General features: G+C 36.5%; 1 pseudogene; it reads right to left on the reverse strand.

Annotated features, from left to right (window-relative positions):
* Positions 1 to 2083: 2083 nt before the first annotated feature.
* LOC141277976 (olfactory receptor 5V1-like) lies at positions 2084 to 3032 on the reverse strand (annotated as a pseudogene).
* Between the last annotated feature and the right edge of the window lie 23630 nt (positions 3033 to 26662).

Raw genomic sequence — 26662 nt, forward strand, 5'->3', positions numbered from 1 at the left:
CAGCCTTTACTGTAACCTTAACTAGTGGGATTTTTCTTTCCTATAGATTCTTACTTCTTTGTATAGCTTTTTTTTCCCTCTTAGGTAAGACCTTTTAAATTTTCTTTTATGGTAGATTTAGTATCAATAAACTTTTTTAGTTTTTGCTTGTCTGAGAAGTTCTTTATCTCTCCTTCTATTCTAAATGATAATCTTGCTAGGTAGAGTGTCCTAGGTTACAGGGTTTTCCCTTTCAGCACTTTGAATACATGACATCACTCCCTTCTGGCCTTCAAAGTTTTTGTCTAAAAATCAGCTGATAGCCTTATGGGTGTTTCCTTTTATACAACTCTTTGTTTTTCTCTTACTGCCTTTAGAACCCTTTCTTTAACTTTTGCCATTTTATTTAAGATGTTTTGGTGTGGATCTGTTTTGGTTTATCTTATTTGGAACTCTCTGTGTTTCCTGCACCTGGATATTTTCCTCCTTCAGGTTTGTGAATTTTCCAGCCAAAATTTCATCAAATACATTTTCAACCCCTTTCTCTTTCTCTTCTCCTTCTGGGATGTTTATAATGCTCACATTGGCTTGCTTCTTGTTGTTCCATAGGTCCCTTAAACTGTTTTCTTTTTTTTTTTAATTTGTTTTTCTTTTTGCTGTTCTGGTTGAACAATTTCCATTATTCTATCTTTCAGATCAGGTATGCATTCTTCTGTATCACTTAGTCTGCTATTAATTCCTTTTAGTGTGTTTTTCATTTCAATTATTATATTCTTTAGTTCTGACTCGTTCTTTTTTATATTTTCTAGTTCCTTAAAATTCTCACTGTTTTCATCTATTCTTTTCTGTAATTCAGTTAGCATTTTTATTACTAGTGTTTTGAATTCTTTATCTGGTCAGTGATTTATTTCTGTTTCATTAGTTGCTTTTCATGGGTTTTCTCTTGCTCTTTCAATTGAACCAAATTCCTCTGTCTTCTTATTTTATGTAACTTTCTCTTTCTCTATGAAATTAGTAGAAACAATTACCTATTGTGGTCTTAAAAGAGTGTCTTTATGTGGGAACATCACTACACAGTATACACGAGCCCAGTGGCTTTGGTGGGAGAGCTGGATTTGATGTGAACAGGAGTCACGTCTTTCCTCAGGGTGTGCTGGCAGCTATCACCTTGCTAGGAGGTGGGGCTGGAGATGGAGGGGCTAGAGATGGAGCCAGATGTGAGCCAGCACTTCCTCTCTGTGCAGTGACCATAACCACCCTATTGCACGTGGGGATGGGTTCCAAGTTGCTGGAGTAGAAGTCCTGAGGGTCGAGTTGAAGCCACAGGGTAGGCAGGGCCCATGCGGGCTCCCAGCATGGGTTGCAGTATGGGCTGTGGCAGTCTATCTGAAGATAGAGATTGGAGCTGCTTCTGATGTGCTGCCTAAGTGTCAGTAATGGCTGCTGCTGCCCTGCTCAGGCACCACTTTGGGTCAGAGCCACTTCTGTTTCTCAAAACCAGTCTCCCAAGTGGGGCTGAAATGTGTGCTCAGCTTAGGCTGGGGCACACACCGGAGCAGTAATGGGAAACCAGCTAGTCGCCTATACAATTTTCAATCCTCTCTCTGCCCTGCTTCAGGACCAAGCAAGCATGTGCATGCTCCTCACAAGCAGAGTCCAGGCTTCCCTGGACTCCCAGCCCTCCTGTTAGTACCACTGGCCCTCCAAGCATCCAGGGCGACTCATCTTCCCTGTGTCAACCCCAGGGGTGAGGTGCCCAGTATGTGGCTCACACTACTCCTCAGGGAAGAACTCCACCTGTGCATTCTCCCTTTTCCTCTGAGTCTCCTCCCAGAAGCACAGGTCTCAACCTCATCACTTCCTTTCCCTTTCTACCCAATTCTGTTTGAATTTTCCTTACTGCCTTTGTTGTACAGTGGGAAAACAGTATTTGTGGAAAGAGAGGAGAGAAAGGAGTTCTTGGGAAGATAAATTTTAGGAACTGGTGTATATATCGGAACTGAGGATCTGGATATAGGCTTTCTAAAACTATGTATATTACAAATACTTTGGAAATTTTTTCAGGTGGCTGCATACCTCAGTTTGAAGACCAGTGAGCTAGACACTAATATTGCCAGGGAACACACACCCTCCAACCAGTTTCCACAGGGCACATTTGACCTCCTTTATTCTCAAACAAGGGATTTAACATGTAGATAATGGGGTTTAACATGGGGTTTATAACACAGAAGAGCACAGAGACCAGGATATCCATATCCAGGGAGTAGCCTACTCCAGGTCTGTCGTAGTTGAAGTTGGCCATTCCATAAAAGACCACCACCATAGTGAGGTGGGGTGCACAGATAGAGAAGGCCTTGCTCCTGCCCTGAGCAGAGGAAATCCGAAGGATGGCAGAGATGATAAGTATGTAGGACACTGCAGTAAACAGGTAGGGGTTCAGGCCAATGGTTGCACTGGCCACATGGAGCACAGACTCACCGAGAGAGATGTCTGAGCAGGAGAGCTTCAGGAGCAATGGGATATCACAAAGAAAGTGGCTGATCTTGTTAGGCCCACACAGAATGAGTGTAGCTGCCAGCACTGTGTATGTCACAGAATTCACCAGCCCACATAGCCAGGACCCAGTTGCCAAACAAACACAGACCTTCACATTCATGAGGACTGGATATTGAAGAGGGTGGCAGATGGCTACATAGCAGTTAGGAGTCGTAGTTGCCAATAAAACACCCTCAGTGCCAGCACATGTCACAAGGAAGAAAATCTAGGAATAACAGTCCTCACAGGAGATGGTCTTCTTCTCCTGGAATAAGTTCACCAACATGACTGGAATAGTGGTAGATGTGTAGCAGGTGTCCAAGAAACTCAGGTTGCTGAGGAAATAATACATTGGGTTGTGGAGGGCAGGACTGACTCTTGTGGCCATTATTATGAGTGTGTTCCTGAAGAGTTGTCAGGTAAATGACCAGGAAGACCAGAAAGAACAAGCCCTGTAGGTTGGGATGGTGGGAAAATCCCAAGAAGATGAATTCAGCGACATCTGTTTGACTGTTCATTTCAAGGGGCGTCACAGCTACAAAATAATGAGAAAAAAGAAGCCATAATGAGAACGTACAAGGAGCACCCCAAATGGTCTTGTAAACTTATAGGGCCATGTAAAATAGTGTTGGATATAGACAGTTTGGACTGTGGAAGGAGGTGTGCAGAAGTGTCTTCAGAGAGACCAGAACTTCTCACTCAGCAGATCTAACCAGCTCAGGCCCAGGGACCACCCACAAATTTGCATGGCTACTGGTGTGTGAAAATAAACGCAGACTTGGTTAAAACCAGCAACAAGCCACCAACCCCTTCATTAGTATGAACTCATTTCTCACTACCTTGGTAATATCTACCTCCTATCATTGCCCTTTTTGGTAAGCATATTAACTTTTCTAAGAAATAAGATTTAATTGCAAAAAATAAGGAAAATTAGAAAAATATAAAGAATTTAATCACCTGCAGAATCAGAATCAGTGCTACTTTTCAGTGTACTCCATTGTAGGTTTTTTCAGTTATGTAAATCTTGAGCTCTGCTTATAGTTTTAAAATATTAGGAGTACAATTTCCCAAATTGGAAAGAAAGAGGTAATACTATCTATTCAGAGAAGACATGATCTTATATAGAGAAAATACCAAAAAAGCCACAGAAAGCTACTACAGCTCATAAACAAATTCAGCAAAATTAAATACACAATAATCATTTGCGTTTCTGTACACTAACAATGAACAATCCAAAAAGGAAGTTAAAAAAATCAATTCCATTTACAATGACATCTAGAAGAATTAAGTATTTATAATGTCTTGCTAAAGAGGTGAAAGACTTTTTACACTGAAAACCACAAAGCATTGCTGAAAGAAATTAAAGGAGACATAAATAAATGGCAAGACATTCCATGTTCATGGTTAAAAAGACTTAACATTGTTAAGATGTCAGTATATCCAAAATGATCTACACATTTTGATCAATATCAAAATTCTATAGATCTTTCCAACAGAAATGGAAAAGCCAGTCCTCAAATTCATATGAAATTGTAAAGGACCTGAATAGTCAATACAATCTTGGCAAAGAACAATAAAGTTGGAGGACTCACACTTCCTGACTTTGAAACTTACTGCAAAGCAACAATATTGTACTAGCATAAGAGAGACATATAGACCAATGGAATAGTATAAACAGCCCAGAAATAAATTCTCACATACATGTTGATTTTCAACAAGGGTACCAAGACTATTCAATGGGAGGAAAAAAAGTCTTTTCAATAAGTGGTTCTGGGAAAACTGGATATCCGCATGCAAAAGAAAGAAGTGGTTCCTTACCTTATATAATACACAAAATTAACACAAAATGTATTAAAGACCAAAACTTAAGAGCTAAAACTGTAATACTTTTATAAGAAAACATTGAGGAGAAATCTTGATTTCATTATATTTGGCAACAATTTCATAGATATGATACCAAAATTACAGGAAAACAAAAGAAAAATAAATTTTACGTCGTGAAAATTAAAGTATCATCAAAGGGCACTAACAAGAAGTAAAAGATAACCTATAGAATATGAGAAAATATTTGCAAGTCATATATCTGATAAGGAATTAATATCCAGCATATATAAAGAACTCCTACAACTCAACAACAAAAAATAAATTCAGCAAAGTTGCAAAATACAAAATCAATATACGAAAATATGTTGCATTTCTATGCACTGAAAACAAACTCTCAGAAAGGAAATAAAACAATTCTATTTACAATTGTACTAAAAAGAATTAAATACCTAGAAATAAATTTAAAGAGGTGACAGACATGTACACTGAAAACTATAAGATATTGATGAAAGAAATTGAAAAAGACACAAACAAATGAAAAGATATTCTGTATTTATGAATTGGAAGAATTAATATTGTTAAAATTTGATATTGCCCAAAGCAATCTATAGTTTCAGTGCAATCCCTATCAAAATTCCTATTGGCATTTTTCACCAAAATTGTACAAATAATTATAAAATTCGTATGAAACTACAAAAGACACCAAATAGCCAAAGAAATCTTGAGAAAGAAGAACAAAGCTGGAGGCCTCATGCTCCCTGATTTTAAACCATATTACATAGTTAATATAGTAATCAAAACAGTGTAGTATTGGCATTAAAAGAGACACATAGGGGACTTCCCTGGTGGTCCAGTGGTTAAGAATCTGCCTCCCAATGCAGGGGACGTGGGTTTGATCCCTGGTTGGGGAAATAAGGTCCCACATGCTGTGGGGCAACTAAGTCCGCGTGCCGCAACTCCTGAGGCCGTGCACTCTGGAGCCCACGAGACACAACTAGAGAGAAGCCCACACGCTGCAATGAAGAGTCTGTGAACCGCAACAGAAGATTTTGCATGTCGCAAAAAAGATCCTGCATGCTGCAAATAAGACCCAATGCAGCCAACTAAATAAATAAATAAATAATAAATAAATATTTTTTAAAAAGAGAGAAACACGTAGATCAACGGAACAGAGAGCCCAGAAATAACCCACACATATGTGGTCAATTAACTTATGAGAAAGGAGCCAAGCATATACACTGAGGAAAGCAAAATCTCTTCAATAAATGCTGTTGGGAAAATTGGACAGCCACAGGCAAAAGAATGAAACTGGACTACTGTCTTATACCATACACAAAAATTAACTCAAAATGGATTAAAGACTTGAATATAAGACCTGAAACCATAAAACTTCTAGAAGAAAACAGGCAGTAAGCTCCTTGACATCAGTCTTGGTGATACCTTTTACTATTATAAATACTGGAATGAACATTTTTATACATAAGCATATGTGAACATTTCTGGTTACCTCTTCAGAATAAATTTGGTCTCCATGTTTTTAAATATACTGCAGATGGAAAAATTCTAAGTAATCAAACATACTTAAGTATGTTAACTTATTAAAGTAAACTTTATGACACCAAGATTTACTCTCAAGCGTTGTATGTTTTCTGAAAAAATAATTGATACAGTTATTAGCTTTCTTTTAAATTATCCATGCTGACGGGTTCACAATAACTGTGAATAGGGATTTCTGCACCTTTTTCAATCTTGGAGGTGAGATGATATAGTGGAAAGAGTGGGCTCTTGAATCAGATAGATGTAAAATCAAATCCTACTTCTACTGCTTGTTAGATGTAAATGGTGGATAAGTTAGCAGACTTCTCTGTTCCTCAGTTTGCTTATTGTATTCTAATATTAATACTGCCTATATCAGAGTTTTTGGGAGAAGTAACATGAGATAATATAAGTAATGTGCCTGCTATATAATAGGTGTTCAATCAACTGTGGCTATCAATGCTATTTTTTTAATCCATACAAAAATATTTTAAGGTAAAATATTTTCTTTGGCTCTACCTTCCAAATTGAATAAATATTATTCTCACTACTGTCACCACAGAGACCCCAGTCCAAGCTATCATTTTCTCTTGCCCAGACTCCTAAAACAGACTCCTATTTTCTTTCCACTCCCCTGTTCTCATTTAGTCAATCTCAACACAGCAGCAAACAGAGTGAGGTTTTACAGCATAAACAAAATTACACCACTCTTAAACTCAAAACATTTTGATAGTTTCCCATCTCACTTAGAATAAAATCTAAAGATCTCACCTTGGCATACAAAGCCCATGGGATCTGACCTCTGACTACATTTCTAATATTACTTCCCACCATTATTCCCCGTTGCTCACTCAGCTTGAGCTACACAGGGCTGCTTTCCATTTAAGTTCACCAAACACATGCCCATTGTAAGGGCTTGTACTTGATATTTCTTTAGCTAGAAACTTTCCCCCAGATATTTGCATGGTCCGTTTCCTATTTTCATTGAAGTTTTTCCTGGACTCTTACTTCCTTAAGGATACTTCCTCTGAAAACTCTATCTAAAATCGCAGCTACGTCATTTTATCCTCTTCTCCTGCTTTACTTCTTTTGTAGCATTATGCTACACCTGGCATGAAATTATTTATCTATTTGAATGTGTTTGTAGTATAAGTTCAGTGAGGCCTGGAGCTCAGTTTTGCTCCCTCTCTATCACTCATACCTAAGACAGTGTCTGGCATACAGTATGTGCTCAGTAATTATGTGTGGAATGAATAAATGAATCTATATTTTTAGATAATTCTGGATTTTAATATATTTCCTTTGAGAAAATCTAGTCTAATTCTTTTTCATTTTGCCTAATTATGTTTAATTATTCTTCCTTATATCTTTCTCCTGACCTATGGATATCAGCCTATCATGCTTATCAGCCCATTTTATTCTCTAGAGTAGAAAATTTTACACATTGGAAATTTTAACATCTTCTTCCATATCGACTTTTTACATAATAAATAATTCTCATTAAGAATAAAGATAAAACCTAGCTTATTTTTATTTCTCCCATATAAGTTATCAATTAAAGCAAAATATTATCCTGTTAGAACCCCAACAGATATATATATATATAACTTGATTGTAATATATATATTACTTGACTGGCTTTTATGTGTGCCCCTAAATTCATGATTCATGTTTCTAAACTACTAGGGGAACACAAGTATTTATTGAATTATTTAATCAGAGACTTTGCTCTGCAACCTGAAGGGCAGCCTTCATAAACTATCCAATCAATATTAAACTGGGAACCTTATCCTAGGATGCTATCTTATTGAAAGCAGTGATCTTTTTAAACCCTAAAATATATCCAATCACTCCCTATCTTAAAAATCTTTCAGTGGCCTCCATTCTCTATAAAATGAAGTTCAGATTATTTCACATGGCTTCAGGAAGAAGATTCAGGTTTCTGAAGTCCTGAAACTTTTTTTTTTTTTTTTTTTTTTGGTGTGAGGGAGCTTTTTAAAATATTTGAAAATATCTTACTTTTGTAAATCTGCATAGTATGATTATGTGAATAGCTTTCTAGGGCACCACCCAAGGTTTTAGAAAATGTCTCTGCAAATTAGGGCCCTGAAGTTTAAGTTTCAGTTGCTTATGTAAACTCTCCTTTCATGGCCAATATACTACATTGGTTAAGTTGTGAACTCTGGAGTTAGATTTCTTGGGATCAAGACTCATCATTGTACTTCTTTAGTTATGAGAGCCTGGATAAGTTACTTCTTCCTCTTTGCTTAATATTTCCATGTCTAAAATGAAAATTGAAAGAAAAGAGACCATATTTAAGATGGAATCATAAAAATTTACTCAGTCCAAAAGGACAAATAAATGGGCAAATATATTTTTTAAAGAATTTAAAAAGACTACTAACTGTTCAAAAAAATAATAGCATGTATTGGAGAGCTTATAACATAGATAGAAATTAAATACATAACAATAACAACACAAAGGGTGGGAGGGTGAAAAAAATGGAAAAATGTTTTGTAGTATTCTTGCATTGTACCTTAAGTAGTAAAACATAAAGACAGATCATATTAAGTAAACAATGTATAGTACAATAGAGTGAGCACTAAAAAATAATACAAAGAAGTATATCCAAAAACCAATAGAAGAGATAAAATGGAATTATAATAAAAATTAAAACTCAATCCAAAAGAAGGCACAAAAGATAAGGTGGGACAAATGGAAAACAAATGATAAAATACTAGACTTAATGTAAGTAGAAAATGTAAGTAGAATAAACACTCCAATAAAAAGACAGAGCTTCAGACTGGATTTTAAAATGAACCAAGTATATCCCCTTTTTAATAAACTCATTTTACATATTAGATTTTGAATATGTTCAAAATAAAAGGATAGGCACAAATATACTATGTAAAACCAAACATAAAAAAAGTTGATGTGAAAAAAAAAAGTTGATGTGTAGGCTTTAAGATAGAGAGATTACCAAAAGTAAAGAGGAATATTTTGTAATAATAAAAGGATCAGTTCATCAAAAAGACATAATAATCACAAATATGTAAAAGCATCTATTAAAATAACTGAAAAATACGTAAAGAAAATATTGACAAAAGAAGAGTTGGACAAGTTCACAATCATAGTTGGAAACTTTAATACTCCTTTCTCATTGAAAATTATGAAATTAAAAATTCAGTAAGGATACAGAATATTTAATTATTAAAATATATTTTAGATTTTTGTCACAAATATATTTTGTGACAACACAATTACCTTGACATAATTAATACTACATTATATCCAATAATTTCAGAATAAACATTCCAGTTGAATGCATATGGAATATTCACTAAAGTAGACCATACCCTGGGCTACAAAGCAAGTTTCATATGGAATATTTTTCCTGACCATGATGGAATTAAATTATAAATTAATAACAAAAAGATATCTGAAAAATCCCCCAATATTTAGAAATTTAGCAAACATTTCTATGAAACTTATGGATCAGAGGATTCATAAGGAAAATAGAAAATATCTTAAATGTAATGATAATGAAAACACAGCTAATAAATATTTGTGGGGTGGGGACTTCCCTGGTGGTGTAGTGGTTAAGAATCTGCCTCCAAATGCAGGGGACATGGGTTCAAACCCTGGTCCAGGAATATCCCATATGTCGCAGAGTACCTAAGCACAAGTGCCACAACTTACTGAACCTGTGCTCTAGAGCCCATAAGCCACAACTACTGAGCCCACATGCTGTAACTACTGAAGCCTGTGTGCCTAGAACCCATGCACTGCAACAAAGAGTAACCCCCACTCAGAGCAACCAGAGAATGCCCATATGCAACAAAGACCCAACCCAGCCAAAAATTAAAAAAAAAAAAAGTGGGGGTGGGTGTATCTAAAACAAGGTTTAGAGAGAAATTTATAGCTTTTAATGCCTATATAAGAAAATGAATGTTTAAAATAAATAATCTAGGCTTTTAACCCTATTGGGTAGAAGTATTTCTAACTTACTGGTTAGAAACAGAAGATAAAATTAAACCCAAATAAAAAAATTTTAAGTGATACAGACCCTGAAATTAATAAAATAAGAAAACAGACAAACAGGAAATCAACAAAGGCAAAATTTTGTTCTTTGAAAAGTTTAATAAAACTGATATACCCTTAGCAAGACTGATCAAAGAAATAAAAGAGAAAACACAAATTACCAAAATCAGGAATGAAAAAGGTGGACACCACTACAGATTCTACAAACATTAAAAAGATAATAAAATACAAGGAACAACTTTATTCTGTTAAATTTGACAACTTAGATAAAATGGACAAATTCCTTGAAAAACACAACTTCTGAAAATGTAAGAAGTAATTGACATAAGGAGAAACAGAATATATGAATGGTGTGAATCTATTAAAAGAAATTTAATCTGCAATTAAAAACCTTGCCAAAAAGAAACTCCAGGCCCAGATTGTTTCATGGTGAATTCTATCAAACATTTTAAGAAGAAATAATATAGTATTACAAAAACTCCTCATAGAATAAAAACAGAGGGAATACTTCCCAACTTGTTTTATGACAACAGCATAATTTTGATGCCAAAATGTGATAAGGTTTTTTTATAAGAAAAAAAAATTACAATCTGATATCCCTCATGAACATAGACACAAAAATGCTTAAAGAAATACTATCAAATCCAATCCAATGATACTTGAAAAGGATAATACACCATAGTTTATTATGGTTTATTACAGGAATGTAAGGTTGTTTTACCATTTAAAAATTAATCATTGCCATCCTTACATTAATATAATAAAGGAGAAAAACTGTGAACAACTCAATACATGCAGAAAAAGCACTTGACAAAATTCAATACCCATTCATAATAAAAAATAAACATCCAACAAACTGGGAATAAATGGGAATTTCATCAATCTGGTAAAATATATTTAGAAAAACCCTACAGTTTGTATTATACTTAATGGTGACACATTCTGTGTAACATATAAAAAAACAGGGATGTCCACTCTCACAGTTTCTATTTAGAATTGTACTATAAGTCCTAACTAATGCAACAAGACAAGAAAAGTAAAAGGCATAAATGTTTAAAGGAAAGATGTCAACCTACATTTATTCACAGATGTCATGATTGTGTATGTAGAAAATCAAGAGGAATCAATGAAGTAATATTTTAAGAAAATCTCAGGAAGCAAAGCCAATATGCAAAGATTAATTGTATTTCTATAATCAACAAACTCTGGAAATGTAATTTAAAACAATACTATTTGCAATAGCTTTATCAACAAGTGTGTAGAAATAAACTTAACAAACAATTTGTAAGTTCTCTCCATTGTAAAGCACAAAATATTGCTTAGAGAAATAAGAGACAAAAATCATCCTACAGATTCAACACAGTCTAAATAAAAATTTCAGTAGTCCTTTTTGAGGAAATTACAAACTGATTCTAAAGTTTATATGGAAATTTAAAGGACCTAGAATAGCCAAGATAATATTGAAGAATAAAAATAAAGTTGGAGAACTTATTTCAAGAGTTAAATAACTTTAAATAATTAAGATAGTGTGGCACTATTGTAAGGAAAGACAAATAGATCAGTGGGACAAAACAGAGCTCAGAGATGGACACATAACATATACTGGCAAATGATTTTCAATGAAGTTACCAAAGCCATTCAATATGTTAAAGAAATATTTTTAAATAAAGGGAGCTGGAGAAACTGAATATATGTATGAAAAATAAAGAATCTTGACTCCCAACTTACCTAAAGAACAAAATTGATAATCCTACTTCATCAAAATTAAGAACTTTTTCTCTTCAAAAAACACTATTAAAGAATAAAGAGCAGTGTAGAGACTGTGAAAATATTTGTATTTATCTCACAAAAGAGTCATATCCAAAATATATTTTAAATGCCTATAAATCAATAATAAAAACACAAAGGACAGGCTGGGCTCATGAGCCATGGCCACTGAGTCTGCATGTCTGGAGCCTGTGCTCCACAACGGGAGGGGCCACAACAGTGAGAGGCCCGCATACCGCAAACAACAACAACAAAAACACAAAAGACAAATGAACAACACAATTGAAAACTGGGAGACATGAACAGACACTTCACAAAAGACTATATCTAAATGGTCAATAACTTAAGAAAAGATACATCAACATGCAAATTAAAACAATGTGAAATAGGAGGGATTAGGACATCCTTGCCTGTTCCTCACCTTGGGGGGAAAGCATGCAGCATTTTACCATTAAATATGATGTTAATATAGGGTTTTTTTTAAATGTGCCCTTACCAGTTAAGGAAGTTCCATCTATTCTTACCTTATTAAGACTCTTATTATGAATGGACATTAAATTTTGTTGAATGTTTTTTCTAAATACATCTATTGAGATGTATTTTTTAATAATCCTACTTCTGGGATTCCAATTATGTTTATGTTTGATGCTGTAAAATAGCTCTCAGAATCTCTGGATTTTGGTGGGGGGTTTGGTTTTCTACGTTTATTTCTCTTTGTGTTTTGGTTTGGGTAATTTCTTTAACATATTTTCAAGTTCATGGATTCTTTTCTTCAGCTGATGAGCCCATAAGGTAATTCTTTATCTCTGTCACTATGTTTATTTCTAGCATTTCTACTTTATCTTTTCTTATTGTTTCCATCTCTCATGCAATTAGCTCTGATTTTGTTTGTTGTTTACCTTTTTCATTGAATGCCTTAATCTATTAATCATTTTTATTTTAAATTCCTTGTCTGATAGTTTTAACATCTCTGTCATATCTGAGTCTTGTTCTGATGTTTGTTTTGTCTCTTCGGAATGTTGAGTTTTTTTTGTTTTTTTTTTTACCTTTTTGTATACCTCATAACTTTATGTTGAAACTGAACAGTTAGGACAGTAGAGACTGAGGTAAATTTGGGGAGGATGAGGCTTGGAGATGAGCATGTCTTCCCTTCTTCTAGACCTTTAGTATGGGAATTTGGGTTAATCTAGAGAGGAGTTGGCCTGAGTTTGGAGTTTGTTGTTGCTATGGTTACCTTCAGTGCACTACAGGCTTCAAATTTCTCTACTGATTTCTTGTGCTTAGGGTTAGGCAAGTTTGCCAGAGTTTTATTTTTCTCAAGTTTTACTCTCCCTGTGTGCTTTGTGTCTACCTTTCATACTACTACCCCCAGAGATAATCTGTTTCTTGATGCCACTGTAACAATTGTATCCCACTGTTAATTTTACTCATTGTTTGTTAGTGGGCTGGTGGGGAACTGGGGGGTGGGGTGGGAGGTGGGGGAGTGGGTAGATATCCTCTGATGTTCTGGTAAGACTTAGTCTTAAGTACTGCGAACCTGGGTCTTGGGGGTGTGGCCTTCACGAGTGATCCTGCCCCTTTGCCAGCTCTAGTGCTGGTCTTAGCACATAGCCTCTCCCTGAGTGGTAGAATTTTTGTCCCTGTCCCTTGCCAGCTGCAATGTTTTTCTACAAAGTCCTAAGGGGATACTTTTTGTTGCTTTTGCCCTGCAGATTACAGCTTTACTTCTGTAGGAAAAAATATGGTAAATGGGCCTGGAAGAAGTTTTTGCAGTCGCTGCTGTTCCCCCCACCTTCCTCCCCCAGGCAGCCCCATATAGGGAAGCTTTCTCAATACTTGTTGGTCTTTGCTATGAGCATCTGATGGAATTCATGGAGGAAAGCAAGAGGGTGAAAACCTTCTTGCCTGTGGTACCCAAGGATTTCGCACACTCATGCCGGCCCACACTTAGTGTTTAGTAATTCATTAAATTCACAGAGAAGTTGAGTCTTATCAGCTTACATGGCATCCGATGGCTTCTGTCCCAGGTAAAAAAAAAAAAGCTTGGTTCCTATTTCTCCCTGCAAAAGTCTATGCCTCCCCAGTTCTCTGTTTAGTTGTTTGCCCTGCAAATTCAATTCCCTAATGGATTCAAGAAAAGTCATTAATTTGCATTATGTCCAACTTTACTGTTGTTGCAATGCTAGAAGCAACACTCTTTCCAGCTCTCTAAACCTCTGAGCTGAAGTTGGAAGTCTATACAACCACTTTTGAAAACTATTTGGAAAGTTTCTTTCTTTTTTTTTTTTTTAACATCTTTATTGGGGTATAATTGCTTTACAATGGTGTGTTAGTTTCTGCTAAGTGAATCAGTTATACATATACATATGTTCCCATATCTCTTCCGTCTTGCGTCTCCCTCCCTCCCACCCTCCCTATCCCACCCCTCCAGGCGGTCACAAAGCACAGAGCTGATATCCCTGTGCCATGCAGCTGCTTCCCACTAGCTATCTACCTTACGTTTGTTAGTGTGTATATGTCCATAACTCTCTCTCGCCCTGTCACAGCTCACCCTTCCCCCTCCCCATATTGTCAAGTCCGTTCCCCAGTAGGTCTGTGTCTTTATTCCTGTCTTACCCCTAGGTTCTTCACGACATTCTTTTTCCTTCTTAAATTCCATATATATGTGTTAGGATACGGTATTTGTCTTTTTCTTTCTGACTTACTTCACTCTCTATGACCGACTCTAGATCTATCCACCTCATTACAAATAGCTCAATTTCGTTTCTTTTTACGGCTGAGTAATATTCCATTGTATATATGTGCCACATCTTCTTTATCCATTCATCTGATGATGGGCACTAGGGTTGTTTCCATCTCCAAGCTATTGTAAATAGAGCTACAATGAACATTTTGGTACATGACTCTTTTTGAATTTTGGTTTTCTCAGGGTATATGCCCAGTAGTGGGATTGCTGGGTCATATGGTAGTTCTATTTGTAGTTTTTTAAGGAACCTCCATACTGTTCTCCATAGTGGCTGAACCAATTCACATTCCCACCAGCAGTGCAAGAGTGTTCCTTTTCTCCACACCCTCTCCAGCATTTATTGTTTCTAGATTTTTTGATGATGGCCATTCTGACTGGTGTGAGATGATATCTCATTGTAGTTTTGATTTGCATTTCTCTAATGATTAATGATGTTGAGCATTCTTTCACGTGTTTGTTGGCAGTCTGTATATCTTCTTTGGAGAAATGTCTATTTAGGTCTTCTGCTCATTTTTGGATTGGGTTGTTTGTTTTTTTGTTATTGAGCTGCATGAGCTGCTTGTAAATTTTGGAGATTAATCCTTTGTCAGTTGCTTCATTTACAAATATTTTCTCCCATTCTGAGGGTTGTCTTTTGGTCTTGTTTATGGTTTCCTTTGCTGGGCAAAAGCTTTGAAGTTTCATTAGGTCCCATTTGTTTATTTTTGTTTTTATTTCCATTACTCTAGGAGGTGGGTCAGAAAGGATCTTGCTGTGATTTATGTCATAGAGTGTTCTGCCTATGTTTTCCTCTAAGAGTTTGATAGTTTCTGGCCTTACATTTAGGTCCTTAATCCATTTTGAGCTTATTTTTGTGTATGGTGTTAGGGAGTGATCTAATCTCATACTTTTACATGTATCTGTCCAGTTTTCCCAGCACCACTTATTGAAGAGGCTGTCCTTTCTCCACTGTACATTCCTGCCACCTTTATCAAAGATAAGGTGTCCATATGTGCATGGGTTTATCTCTGGGCTTTCTATCCTGTTCCATTGATCTATCTTCCTGTTTTTGTGCCAGTAGCATTCTGTCTTGATTACTGTAGCTTTGTAGTATAGTCTGAAGTCAGGGAGCCTGATTCCTCCAGCTCTGTTTTTCGTTCTCAAGATTGCTTTGGCTATTCGGAGTCTTTTGTGTTTCCATACAAATTGTGAAATTTTTTGTTCTAGTTCTGTGAAAAATGCCAGTGGTAGTTTGGTAGGGATTCCATTGAATCTGTAGATTGCTTTCAGTACTAGAGTCATTTTCACAATGTTGATGCTTCCAATCCATGAACATGGTATATCTCTCCATCTATTTGTATCATCTTTAATTTCTTTCATCAGTGTCTTATAATTTTCTGCATACAGGTCTTTTGTCTCCTTAGGTAGGTTTATTCCTAGATATTTTATTCTTTTTGTTGCAATGGTAAATGAGAGTGTTTTCTTGATTTCACTTTCAGATTTTTCATCATTAGTGTATAGGAATGCCAGAGATTTCTGTGCATTAATTTTGTATCCTGCTACTTTACCAAATTCATTGATTAGCTCTAGTAGTGTTCTGGTAGCATCTTTAGGACTCTCTATGTATAGTATCATGTCATCTGCAAACAGTGACAGCTTTACTTCTTGTTTTCCGAGTTGGATTCCTTTTATTTCCTTTTCTTCTCTGATTGCTGTGGCTAAAACTTCCAAAACTATGTTGAATAAGAGTGGTGAGAGTGGGCAACTTTGTCTTGTTCCTGATCTTAGTGGAAATGCTTTCAGTTTTTCACCATTGAGGATGATGTTGGCTGTGGGCTTGTCATATATGGCCTTTATTATGTTGAGGAAAGTTCCCTCTATGCCTACTTTCTGCAAGGTTTTTTATCATAAATGGGTGTTGAATTTTGTCAGAAGCTTTCTCTGCATCTATTGAGATGATCATATGGTTTCCTCCTTCAATTTGTTAATATGGTTTATCACATTGATAGATTTGTGTATATTGAAGAATCCTTGCATTCCTGGAATAAACCCCACTTTATCATGGTGTATGATCCTTTTAATGTGCTCTTGGATTCTGTTTGCTAGTATTTTGGTGAGGATTTTTGCATCTATGTTCATCAGTGGTATTGGCCTGTAGTTTTCTTTCTTTGTGACATCCTTGTCTGGTTTTGGTATCAAGGTGATGGTGGCCTCGTAGAAGGAATTTGGGAGTGTTCCTCCCTGTGCTATATTTTGGAAGAGTTTGAGAAGGATAGGTGTTAGCTCTTCTCTAAATGTTTGATAGAATTCGCCTGTGAAGCCATCTGGTCATGGGCTTTTGTTTGTTGGAAGATTTTTAATCACAGTTTCAATTTCAGTGCTTGTGATTGGTCTGTTCATATTTTCCATTTCTTCCTGATTCAGTCTTGGCAGGTTGTACATTTCTAAGAATTTGTCCATTTCTTCCAGGTTGTCCATTTTATTGGCATAGAGTTGCTTGTAGTAATCTCTCATGATCTTTTTTATTTCTGCAGTGTCAGTTGTTACTTCTCTTTTTTCATTTCTAATTCTATTGATTTGAGTCTTCTCCCTTTTTTTTTTGATGAGTCTGGTTAGTGGTTTATCTATTTTCTTTATCTTCTCAAAGAACCAGCCTTTAGTTTTATTGATCTTTGCTATTGTTTCCTTCATTTCTTTTTCATTTATTTCTGATCTGATTTTTATGATTTCTTTCCTTCTGATAGCTTTGGGGGTTTTTTGTTCTTCTTTCTCTAATTGCTTGAGATGCAAGTTTAGGTTGTTTATTCGAGGTGTCCTGCTTCTTAAGGTGGGCTTGTATTGCTATAAACTTCCCTCTTAGAACTACTTTTGCTGCATCCCATAGGCTTTGGGTCGTTGTGTCTCCATTGTCATTTGTTTCTAGGTATTTTTTTATTTCCTCTTTGATTTCTTCAATGATCACTTCATTATTAAGTCGTGTATTGTTTAGCCTCCATGTGTTTGTATTTTTTACAGATCTTTTCCTGTAATTTATATCTAGTCTCATGGCCTTGTGGTCGGAACAGATACTTGATACAATTTCAATTTTCTTAAATTTACCAAGGCTTGATTTGTGACCCAAGATATGATCTATCCTGGATTCAAAGTTTCTAATGAAGTCAAACATACAGTTACTCTGGGACCCAGAAACACCATTCCCAGGCACGTACCTAAGGAAAGTAGGTGCATATGTAAACAAAATGACTTGTATAATAACAATCAAAACCAATTTGTTCATAATGGTATAAACTTGGAATAAACACTATGCCTATCAACAGGAGAATGGATACACAAGTGTGGCATAGTCATACAATGGAATACTACACGGTTATTTAGAATACCAATATATGTATAAACACTGATGAATCTAAGACAAATTTTTTAACAAATAAAGGAAGAAAGACTTAAAATAATTTGTACTGTGGTAGCCATTCAAAATAAGTTCAAAGTTACCTCTTGATAACACTGATGGGAAAGGAGTATGAAGGAATTTTCTGAGGTGATGGAAATAGTCTATATCTTAATTTGAGTAGTGGTTCATGGGTGCATATATCTGTAAAAATTCATCAACCTATAAACTTAAGTTTTGTGCATTTTACTGTATGTGAAATATAATTCACTTTTTAAAAATAAAGTAAGAAAAAGATAAAAGCAGGAGATATTTTTCATGCAATTTTCATTTCAGTATTGGTCAGAGCCAAGTGCAACCAATCACTAAGACCTCTTAAATATTTTCTTCCATTTTTTCATCTTTTTACTTCCTCTCTACTACTGTTACAGTTCAGAAACTTATCACCTCTTATCTGGACCATTGTAACTGCCTTTAGATTGGTTCCCTGCCTACAGTCTTGCCTCTTCAGGCATATACAAGCATAATGATTAAGGATTCACAATGATTAATTCACTCTCCTCAGTGATTAATTAGGAGTGAACCTGGTTGTTAGTCCCATGGACCTTGGACTACAGATGAAAAGTAATGCTCACAATGTGTGTGTGTGTGTGTGTGTGTGTGTGTGTGTGTGTGTGTGTGTGTGTGTATGTATGTATGTGTGTTTTACTGGGGGAGGTGCCATGTGTGAGAACACTGTCCCATAAGTAGGTTGACAGCCCAGGCAATATTGATGGCAGAAATATCAAGTAAAACAGACAACATGGGTCTGTCCAGCTAAAGGCAAACAAGCTCATGGGACTTGTGTTGTCCTCATGTTTACAGGAGAAAGGATCCAGAGGTCTCTGGGACACTAGTGAACTTCCCTGAGAGCTGTGCTCCTGCCAGAGGAAGGAAGACTGCAGGATTCTGAGCTTTGCTGGCAGGCCCTTCACCTACAGCTGCATCCCCAATCCCTGGAGATTCCTGTTAGTTGCAGAGACCTGGTAAGTCAGCCCTGGCTGCTTGCTACCAAACTCCATCATTAATTCTAAGAAGCTCATGATTTTCAGTTATAGCACAACCTTATTAGCTACCCCAGAGGAGGTGTTAGGGAAGCAGCTGCTTTGGGGAATAGGACTGGCATGTTTAGGCCATGTCAGAACTGCCCTCTGAGCAAGCTCGTTGGAAAAAAACAAAAACTTGGTAGTCCTCCAACAGGGGTCTCAGAAAATATCCTCTCTTTCCTCATGGGCAGCAGGGAGTCCAGGTGTCTAGGCTGCCTGGAAGCCAGACTTTGGTGTGAGAATGGGCAGGAATGTTGCAGGGTATCAACAGTGGCCCAGAGACCACATACTAGACGAGGGCAGACTGGAAGTAGGGGACATGTGGAAGGTAATAGCCTGTGTTTTAGAATATTATCAGCTTTAAGAAACTGATAAAACTCTGTAGATCCAGAAAATGCATGTGTACCCATGCACAGAATCTTCCATGTAATCCCAGTGGGGTCATATAATTGTGAAACTCATCCTTCATAGTCCACGTGCCTTCATGTAAAACACCTTTGGTTGTCCAAGAGAGTAGTCTGAAAACTAAAACCATATCAAAATGAAACTCTCTGTAATTGAAGATGTAGAGTTTTGGAGGTTGGAGAAAATCCATGAAGCAATCAATCAGAGAAGGAGACATACTTGGAGCACTTTGAAGTTGATGGGTGGTGAGGATCTGAATCAGTTTGGGCAGGCTGGGATAACTAATTAAGACAGGAAATAAATGAGGTATAGTAGGTATGGGGAGATGAGACAGTGGATTAGATCTGAATGATGTTGAGTGTTAGGTATCTGTGGGATATCCATGTGGAAATGCCCAATAGACAGTTGAAAATAAAGGATTTAACTTCAGGAGGCAGGCTAAACCTGTTTGGAAATGGACTGGGAGTCATTGTCTTGAAGGTAGCTTTTTAATCCATAGCTGAACATGAAATCAACCAGAGAATAGATAAAGTAAGAAGAGAAGTAGGCTAAGGTAGGACTCCTGTGATCCCCAAAAGTTCACAGGGAAGTTGGTGGAAGATGTATCCAAGAAAGTTTACTGATACTCACCATTCTCTCCATGTTAGCTGTAGGCATCCCTTCACAGTAAAGTAATGTTAGAGTTGGGTTGACAATCTGCATGTTCTTTTCGAAAATCCTTATGTAATATGTGTGTACTATTATTTGTTTTCTCTATCAACTGCATAGATGGATTTCAGTTCATTAAAAATCAATAATGTGCATTTTCTCTTAACTCATGATATTGAAAAGGTAGATAAACAGTTTCTTTTGTAGGTAGATATTTAGGTTTATTCTTAGAAAGAAATGAAATCTTTCATGGAAGGTGGTCCCACAAAGAGAAAATGATGCATCATCTGTGTATAGCTAAATTATAAAAGTGAATTTTAAAATGTTTAGTGATTTTTAAAAATACGGTTTCTGAAGTTGTACATCCTGCTTATTTTAAATGTTTTACAATATGATTTGAAGTCCATCCCTGAGGACAAAATGGGGCAAAATATATAAAGGCAGTAGAATCAGAACTGACTGGCTAGTCTAATTTTTTTGTGAGCTAAGAGTATGGGGTGAAGAGTGATATTTATTTCATTTTCCATAATCCCAATGCTCACACTGTATAGGGTAACAATGGTGAATCATCATCATCAACATCAAAATCCATCATAAACAAGCACCACTTACACACTAGAGTTTATGTGATACCCCGAACCCTTGCCTCTTGGAATTTGCATGCTATTGCACACAAATAGACAATCGCAATCTCAAACCCTCTGCTTTACGGTAATGAACTTTCTCTCCACTATTTAGTGAGGATAGATTTTATAGTATAAATAAATTGAGGATGAGGTTTCTAATGCTGGTTCTGTATACAAAAATGTCTAGCTTGAAAGAAATTTTGTTGAATTTAGTGTAAAACAGTATGTATTTCCTTAAAGATTAATATAAGTTCAGAATAACTCATCCAATCAAAGAATAAAACAAAACTCAATGAAGTACTTTGAAAAGAAACAACACTTTTACATACCTGATTTTAACCAAGATTTTCCAAACAAACAAATGAATAGAGATACCCATTAGATAATAATAGCTAACACCCATGAAGTGTTTTATTGACTAACCTTAGGGGTTTATTTTCTTCAAGGAAACAAAATGGGCATAATATAAACCGGGGTAATTGCTGTGATTGTGAAAACCTTTACAGCACACAAGGAAAATATCTATTCATATTTAATTCCAGTAATACAAAGCAATGATTTAAAATTTAAATATCATTTTCATGGCCTAGTAAATTGTCTACCTACTTAAAACACACACACAACACATACACACACACACACACACACACACACACACAATGATTGGTAAGAGCACTCAGGATAATTTTTCTAAAAGAAAGTCCAGAAGATCTGAGGTGTCTGTATCAAAGTTAATTTATTGCTGTGGAATATAAGGTATTTTTGCTTTGCCCCATATTTCTATTTGTACCCTTCCCTATCATATAGGCATGTAGGACCAGATGAAATATTCAGAAGTCATCAAATAGGCAAGTGCTTCTCAAACTTTGTGTGCATGTAAATCACGTGTATTTCCATCAGGTGAGGTGGATGAAGTTCCCTTTCATCTCAACTTATGGTAATGATGGAAACATGACCTTGTTCTTACCTGTTCAGCTTTGAAACCCTTCCTACCAAATTTGTGATTATCAGTCAAAGCCACCTCAAAGTGAACACAGTTTTCTTCTCCTTTTGTACATACTGTAAATACCATCATTATGCCTCCCATTTAATCTTTAAACATGTTCTATGTGCCAGGCGCTCTTTATGAACTACTCCATGAATTCTCAAAGCAATTTGAAATTATAAGTACTGTTATTAGCTCTGTTTGCAGTGAGAAACAGAAGCTCAAACCTTTAAAATGGTATCCTGGTGATCTGAATTCAGAGCCTCACTTTTGGCCCCTGAGTAATACTCCTTCCCCTACTAATGGATCAGTGATGTGGTCCTGGCTCACAACTCTATTTGCCTGCTTTACTTCAAGTATTTCTTGGTAGTCCACTCGGCCACATTGTCAAACACATGTTGAATTGAAATCTTCTCACCCTGTGCTTAATTAGCCTGATATGTATTCTTTCTTTGTCTTTTTTAGCCTCGCAACTTCTTGTTTCACTAACTTAATTTAGACTAGGTAAACAAGCATTTTATCATCTAGAGAGAGTAATGAGATCCCATCACGGGAGATGTTCAAGGAGAGGCTAGATTGCTACATCTCCTGCAAAGAAGATAGATTCAAGTCTTAAATGAAGATCATTTGAGTTAGTTCCACAGTTCCTTTCAGCTGTCAGACTCCATTGTTCTACCAATGTCATTATACATCTGAAAACATGACATTACTAAGACCTTGAAAATTTCATATTCCTATGAGTGGGTCAGACTTACTATTTTAATGTATTCTTTAGTTTTTACCTACCTTTTACCTGGAAAATCCCTATTTAGCATTTATGAACATCCTTTGGGATGGTAGCATTCCACATCACTGAAAACCTCCTTAGCTTAATGTTATGTCAGAGATAGATAGATAAATAGATAGATCCCATATTTTATTTAATGTTTACATTTTAGAAAATTTCTTTTGAAATACTTATAGAATCACAGGAAGTTACAAAGACATGTACAAAGAGGTCTCCTCATTATATTTTTATTTTATTATTTTTTAATATATTTATTTTTTATTTATTTTATTTTTATTATTTTTGGCTGTGTTGGGTCTTCGTTGCTGTTCCTGGGCTTTCTCTAGTTGCAGCGAGTGGGAGCTACTCTTCGTTGCAGTGCTCCGGCTTCTCATTGCGGTGGCTTCTCTTGTTGTGGAGCATGGGCTCTAGGCACGCGGGGTTCAGTAGTTGTGGCACGCAGGCTCAGTAGTTGTGGCACAGGGCCTTAGTTGCTGTGTGGCATGTGGGATCTTCCCTGACCAGGGCTTGAACCTGTGTCCCCTGCACTGGCAGGTGGATTCCTAACCACTGCACCACCAGGGAAGCCCATCATTATATTTTTAAATTAAAAATTTTATTGGATTTTAAATTTCAAAAAAAGCACATTCTAAAAATTTCCCTGAGTCAAAGACATATCAAATGAAAATGGAATATCTTCACCTTTGCACCACCATTTGCCCAGCAACACTGTTAAACAGTTTTGTGTGTGTTTTTCAAGTCCTTTGTTAATATGCATATATGATTGACCATATAAAAGAAGCCAGAGTACAAATAATCCCAGCTTCCTTTCCATCCCTGCATAGTTTTGCCCAAGGTCCTATGATTGTCAAAAACAATAGCCCCAAATATAATAGTGGCTACTACTTATGGAGTACTTTTGATGTACCAGGCACTGGGTACGGTGCTTTATACACACAATCTCAAGTATTTATCACAACTTTATGTATTTTATTGGGGTTTGCAAGGGAGGAACTGCTGCTTAAGGTTGCACAGCCCCTATTATCATAGATTGGAATTTAATCCCATCTATCTGACTTTGAAGGCTATAATCAAAAGTTCATTGTACTGCTAGAACTTTCCATGGAATAAGAAATAAAAAAGAAAACCAAATAGGGAAAATATCTACACCTTTTAAATTTCCTGACAATTCAATAAAATCAGCATTAAAAAAACCCCATAAAAACAAAAAAAAGTTACTGGTAATATCGGTCAAACCAATTTCTTGAATTTATACTATACTCACAGAAAGAGTTGAGTGATTGACTTTGCTTTTCTACCATTATCCCTATCCCCAGGCAGCCCCAGCATGAGAGCAGGAAGTGTTTATCAGACAAGGATTTCTCAACATACATCTCTGCCTCAAATGTGATATAGATGGTGATTTCCTAACCAGTGTATTTAGTCTTAGGTTTGAGAAAAGGGTGACTCTATAGGGACCCAACAGGAAACTGCACCTGTCCGCCAGCCTATCCCATGGACAGCAGAGAGCCATTGTTAAAATTTGAGTTCCTTCCCACGAATGTGATTGTCAGAGTGGAGAAGGGCTGGCCTCCACTGATGACCTCTCCAGGAGAGGGAATCTCAGGTCCTTGACCCCAACATCATGGAGGCTCATACTCTCAGTGGCATCTGATCCCACTGCCTACTGAAGCTGAATGCAGAACCAAGCCTTGGGGTGCAGAGACCACTTACAAAAAACCCAGGCTGAAGTCAGTGGAAAAGGGAAAATACAAACTCCAGCACTGTAGTCAGGCCCAGAGAGAAAGAAGAGATTGAGAAAAAACATCTTAGCTGAATCAGGAGGACATTTCTGTCCAGCGGTTCTGGTGCAAACAGCTTTCTGACCAGAGAAGAATAACATTATGTGGGGTTTTAAATGCGGCACCATGGCCCCTTTGCCTATGGTGGTCTTACTGTTCTCCTTTCCAATAAGAGCAGTGGTTCCAATGGAGACCACGTGGTGGCTACGGCTCAGTTCCCAACCAGAGAGCAGCAACTCTGCTTCATTCTTTCCCAATCAATAAATCATCTCAAAGACAAATGAGTGAGAATTAAATTATATAGGAATAACCCTGAATCAATGAGATTTCTAAAAAAAAACTGTAGGAGAAGCAAATGACTTACAAGCTACAAGGCTTTATTACAGTTAGTAAATTGCTTGCAACACATCTCCCAAACACCAGTGTGTTGCAACATAAAGATGACAACCCCCTAGTTAGTGAACAAAGGGAGTTTCCAAATATTTTTTATGCAAATTTAATTGCATTTTATTTAAACAAGTGTGCCCTTAATGTCATACTATAATGTAGCCTAAGAGATGATGCTTTCTTTCTGTCTTGCTTATCAAAATTACAGTAGGAGTAATACTATGCATTATATATTATTTACCATGAAAAATTTCCTCCTCATATTATCTTACTTAAGGTATTCAGGCCTCCCTCAGGGTTTCAAATAGATAATCACTAAGGTCATTTCAACTCTGGTTTTATTATTACTATTATAGACATTGATACACACAAAAATGATATTAAACCTATGTATTACATAAATGCCATGAAAATATGTTTAATATTTTATAATATGCTCTTAAGAAGTAAGTATATCCTGACACTTGGCAGTGTTTTTCTCAACTGTGATGGTAACTAAACTAGTTACCACTAACTCTTGCCAAAAGCCTTGGATTTCTGGCTTTGGTGGCAGGGCTTGGTGCTCTCACTCTAGTTCCTGGACTGGAAAGGTCACTCTTTGTAAAACAGGCTGTTGACTGCCATGCATCATGAGAGGGACCTTCCATTCTAGGAGCTGCCTTGAGCATGCTCATTTCCTAATGTAAGAGTTGAAAATCCTTCTTTGATATCTCTAGGAACTCATTTTTCTAGAATGGACATTTATAAGTGCCTATGGACTGACCTTTTGGGAGTACCCATGTAATCTCTCTCTAAGTAGCTATTTCGGGACTCCTCAGACTGCAAACACAACTCAAGGGCAAAAACCTGAATAGAAACTGTAGAAATGAAGAGCAGTTGATTCTCTTGTGATTCATTAAAGTCGTGGCAATCATTTTCTCCCAACATGCAATGAAGAGATCAGCTTCTCATCTCTTTAGAGACATTTGTGGGTGAATTTCAGTGCTAGATTTTTTGTTAGGATGTGGGTGGCTAAAGCCTGACAGACTGCCTTCTCCTCCTTTCCATTAGGAAAAGAAAGGAGATGCATGGATGTAGGCTCATTTAACTGGGATTCTACAAAGCACCAGTGAATTTTCTCCACTTGTTCTGGTAGCCGTGGCCTTGGATCTTGGAACTAGACTCCTCATGTTGCATGTTCAACCGGACATGTATCTGGAGCTACAGTACTAACAGCATATCTGCTCTCTTGGCACCAAGTCATTCCTAATTAGGTCTGCTCACCTAGACGTGGTGTTTCCTTTCTTCCTCACCAGAAACCTATGTCTTCAAGTCCTCTGATTTCTGGTTCTGCCATTTCTCATGACCTGGTGATGACACTGTTGATGTGGGTTTTAAAGGAAAAATTGCAGAGCCATCAAACAGCTCTGTAGGTCATAGAAGGGGAGAAGGCTATACATTTGAAAATCGTGCAGTATTTTACCCCACCAAAATTAGAATATAAACATCAGACAGGGTAAACAGTTAAGTCTCTAAAGTTTAAAAAATCCCATTAGCAACATGGGTTTTTCCATATGTTAAGGAGAAGTACAGAAATGATGCTTATGAAAGACCTTAGAATCATTAGCCATTAGTGAAATACAAAAAAAAAAAAAAAATCAATGAGATACCACTCTACCCACTAGGATGGCTATCACCAAAAAAACTAATAACAAGTGTTGGTGAGGGTGTGGAGAAATTGGAACCCTCAAACACTGTTCATAGTAATGTAAAATTATGCAGCTGTTTTGGAAAACCGCCTGACAGTTCTTCAAAAGTTTATGCATAGAGTTACTATATAACTCTATGCTATATAACCCAGCAGTTATATAGATGCATACTCAAGAGAAATAAAAATATAAATCTGAAAAAACTTGTACACAATGTTAATAGCAGCATTATTCATAATGGTCAAAAAGTGGATACAATCCAAATGTCTATCGACTGATAATTGGATAAATAAAATGTGATATATCCACACAGTGGAATATTATTTGGCATAAAAAGGCATGAAGTACTGATACATGCTACAACATGAATGAAGCTTGAAAACATGATGCTAAAGGAAAGAAACTAGACACAAAAGCCCACATATTGTATATTTCCATTTATGTTAAATCCCAGAATAGGCAAATCCATAGAGAT

This window comes from Tursiops truncatus, chromosome 1 (assembly GCF_011762595.2).
Source record: "Tursiops truncatus isolate mTurTru1 chromosome 1, mTurTru1.mat.Y, whole genome shotgun sequence".
Lineage (NCBI taxonomy): Eukaryota > Metazoa > Chordata > Mammalia > Artiodactyla > Delphinidae > Tursiops > Tursiops truncatus.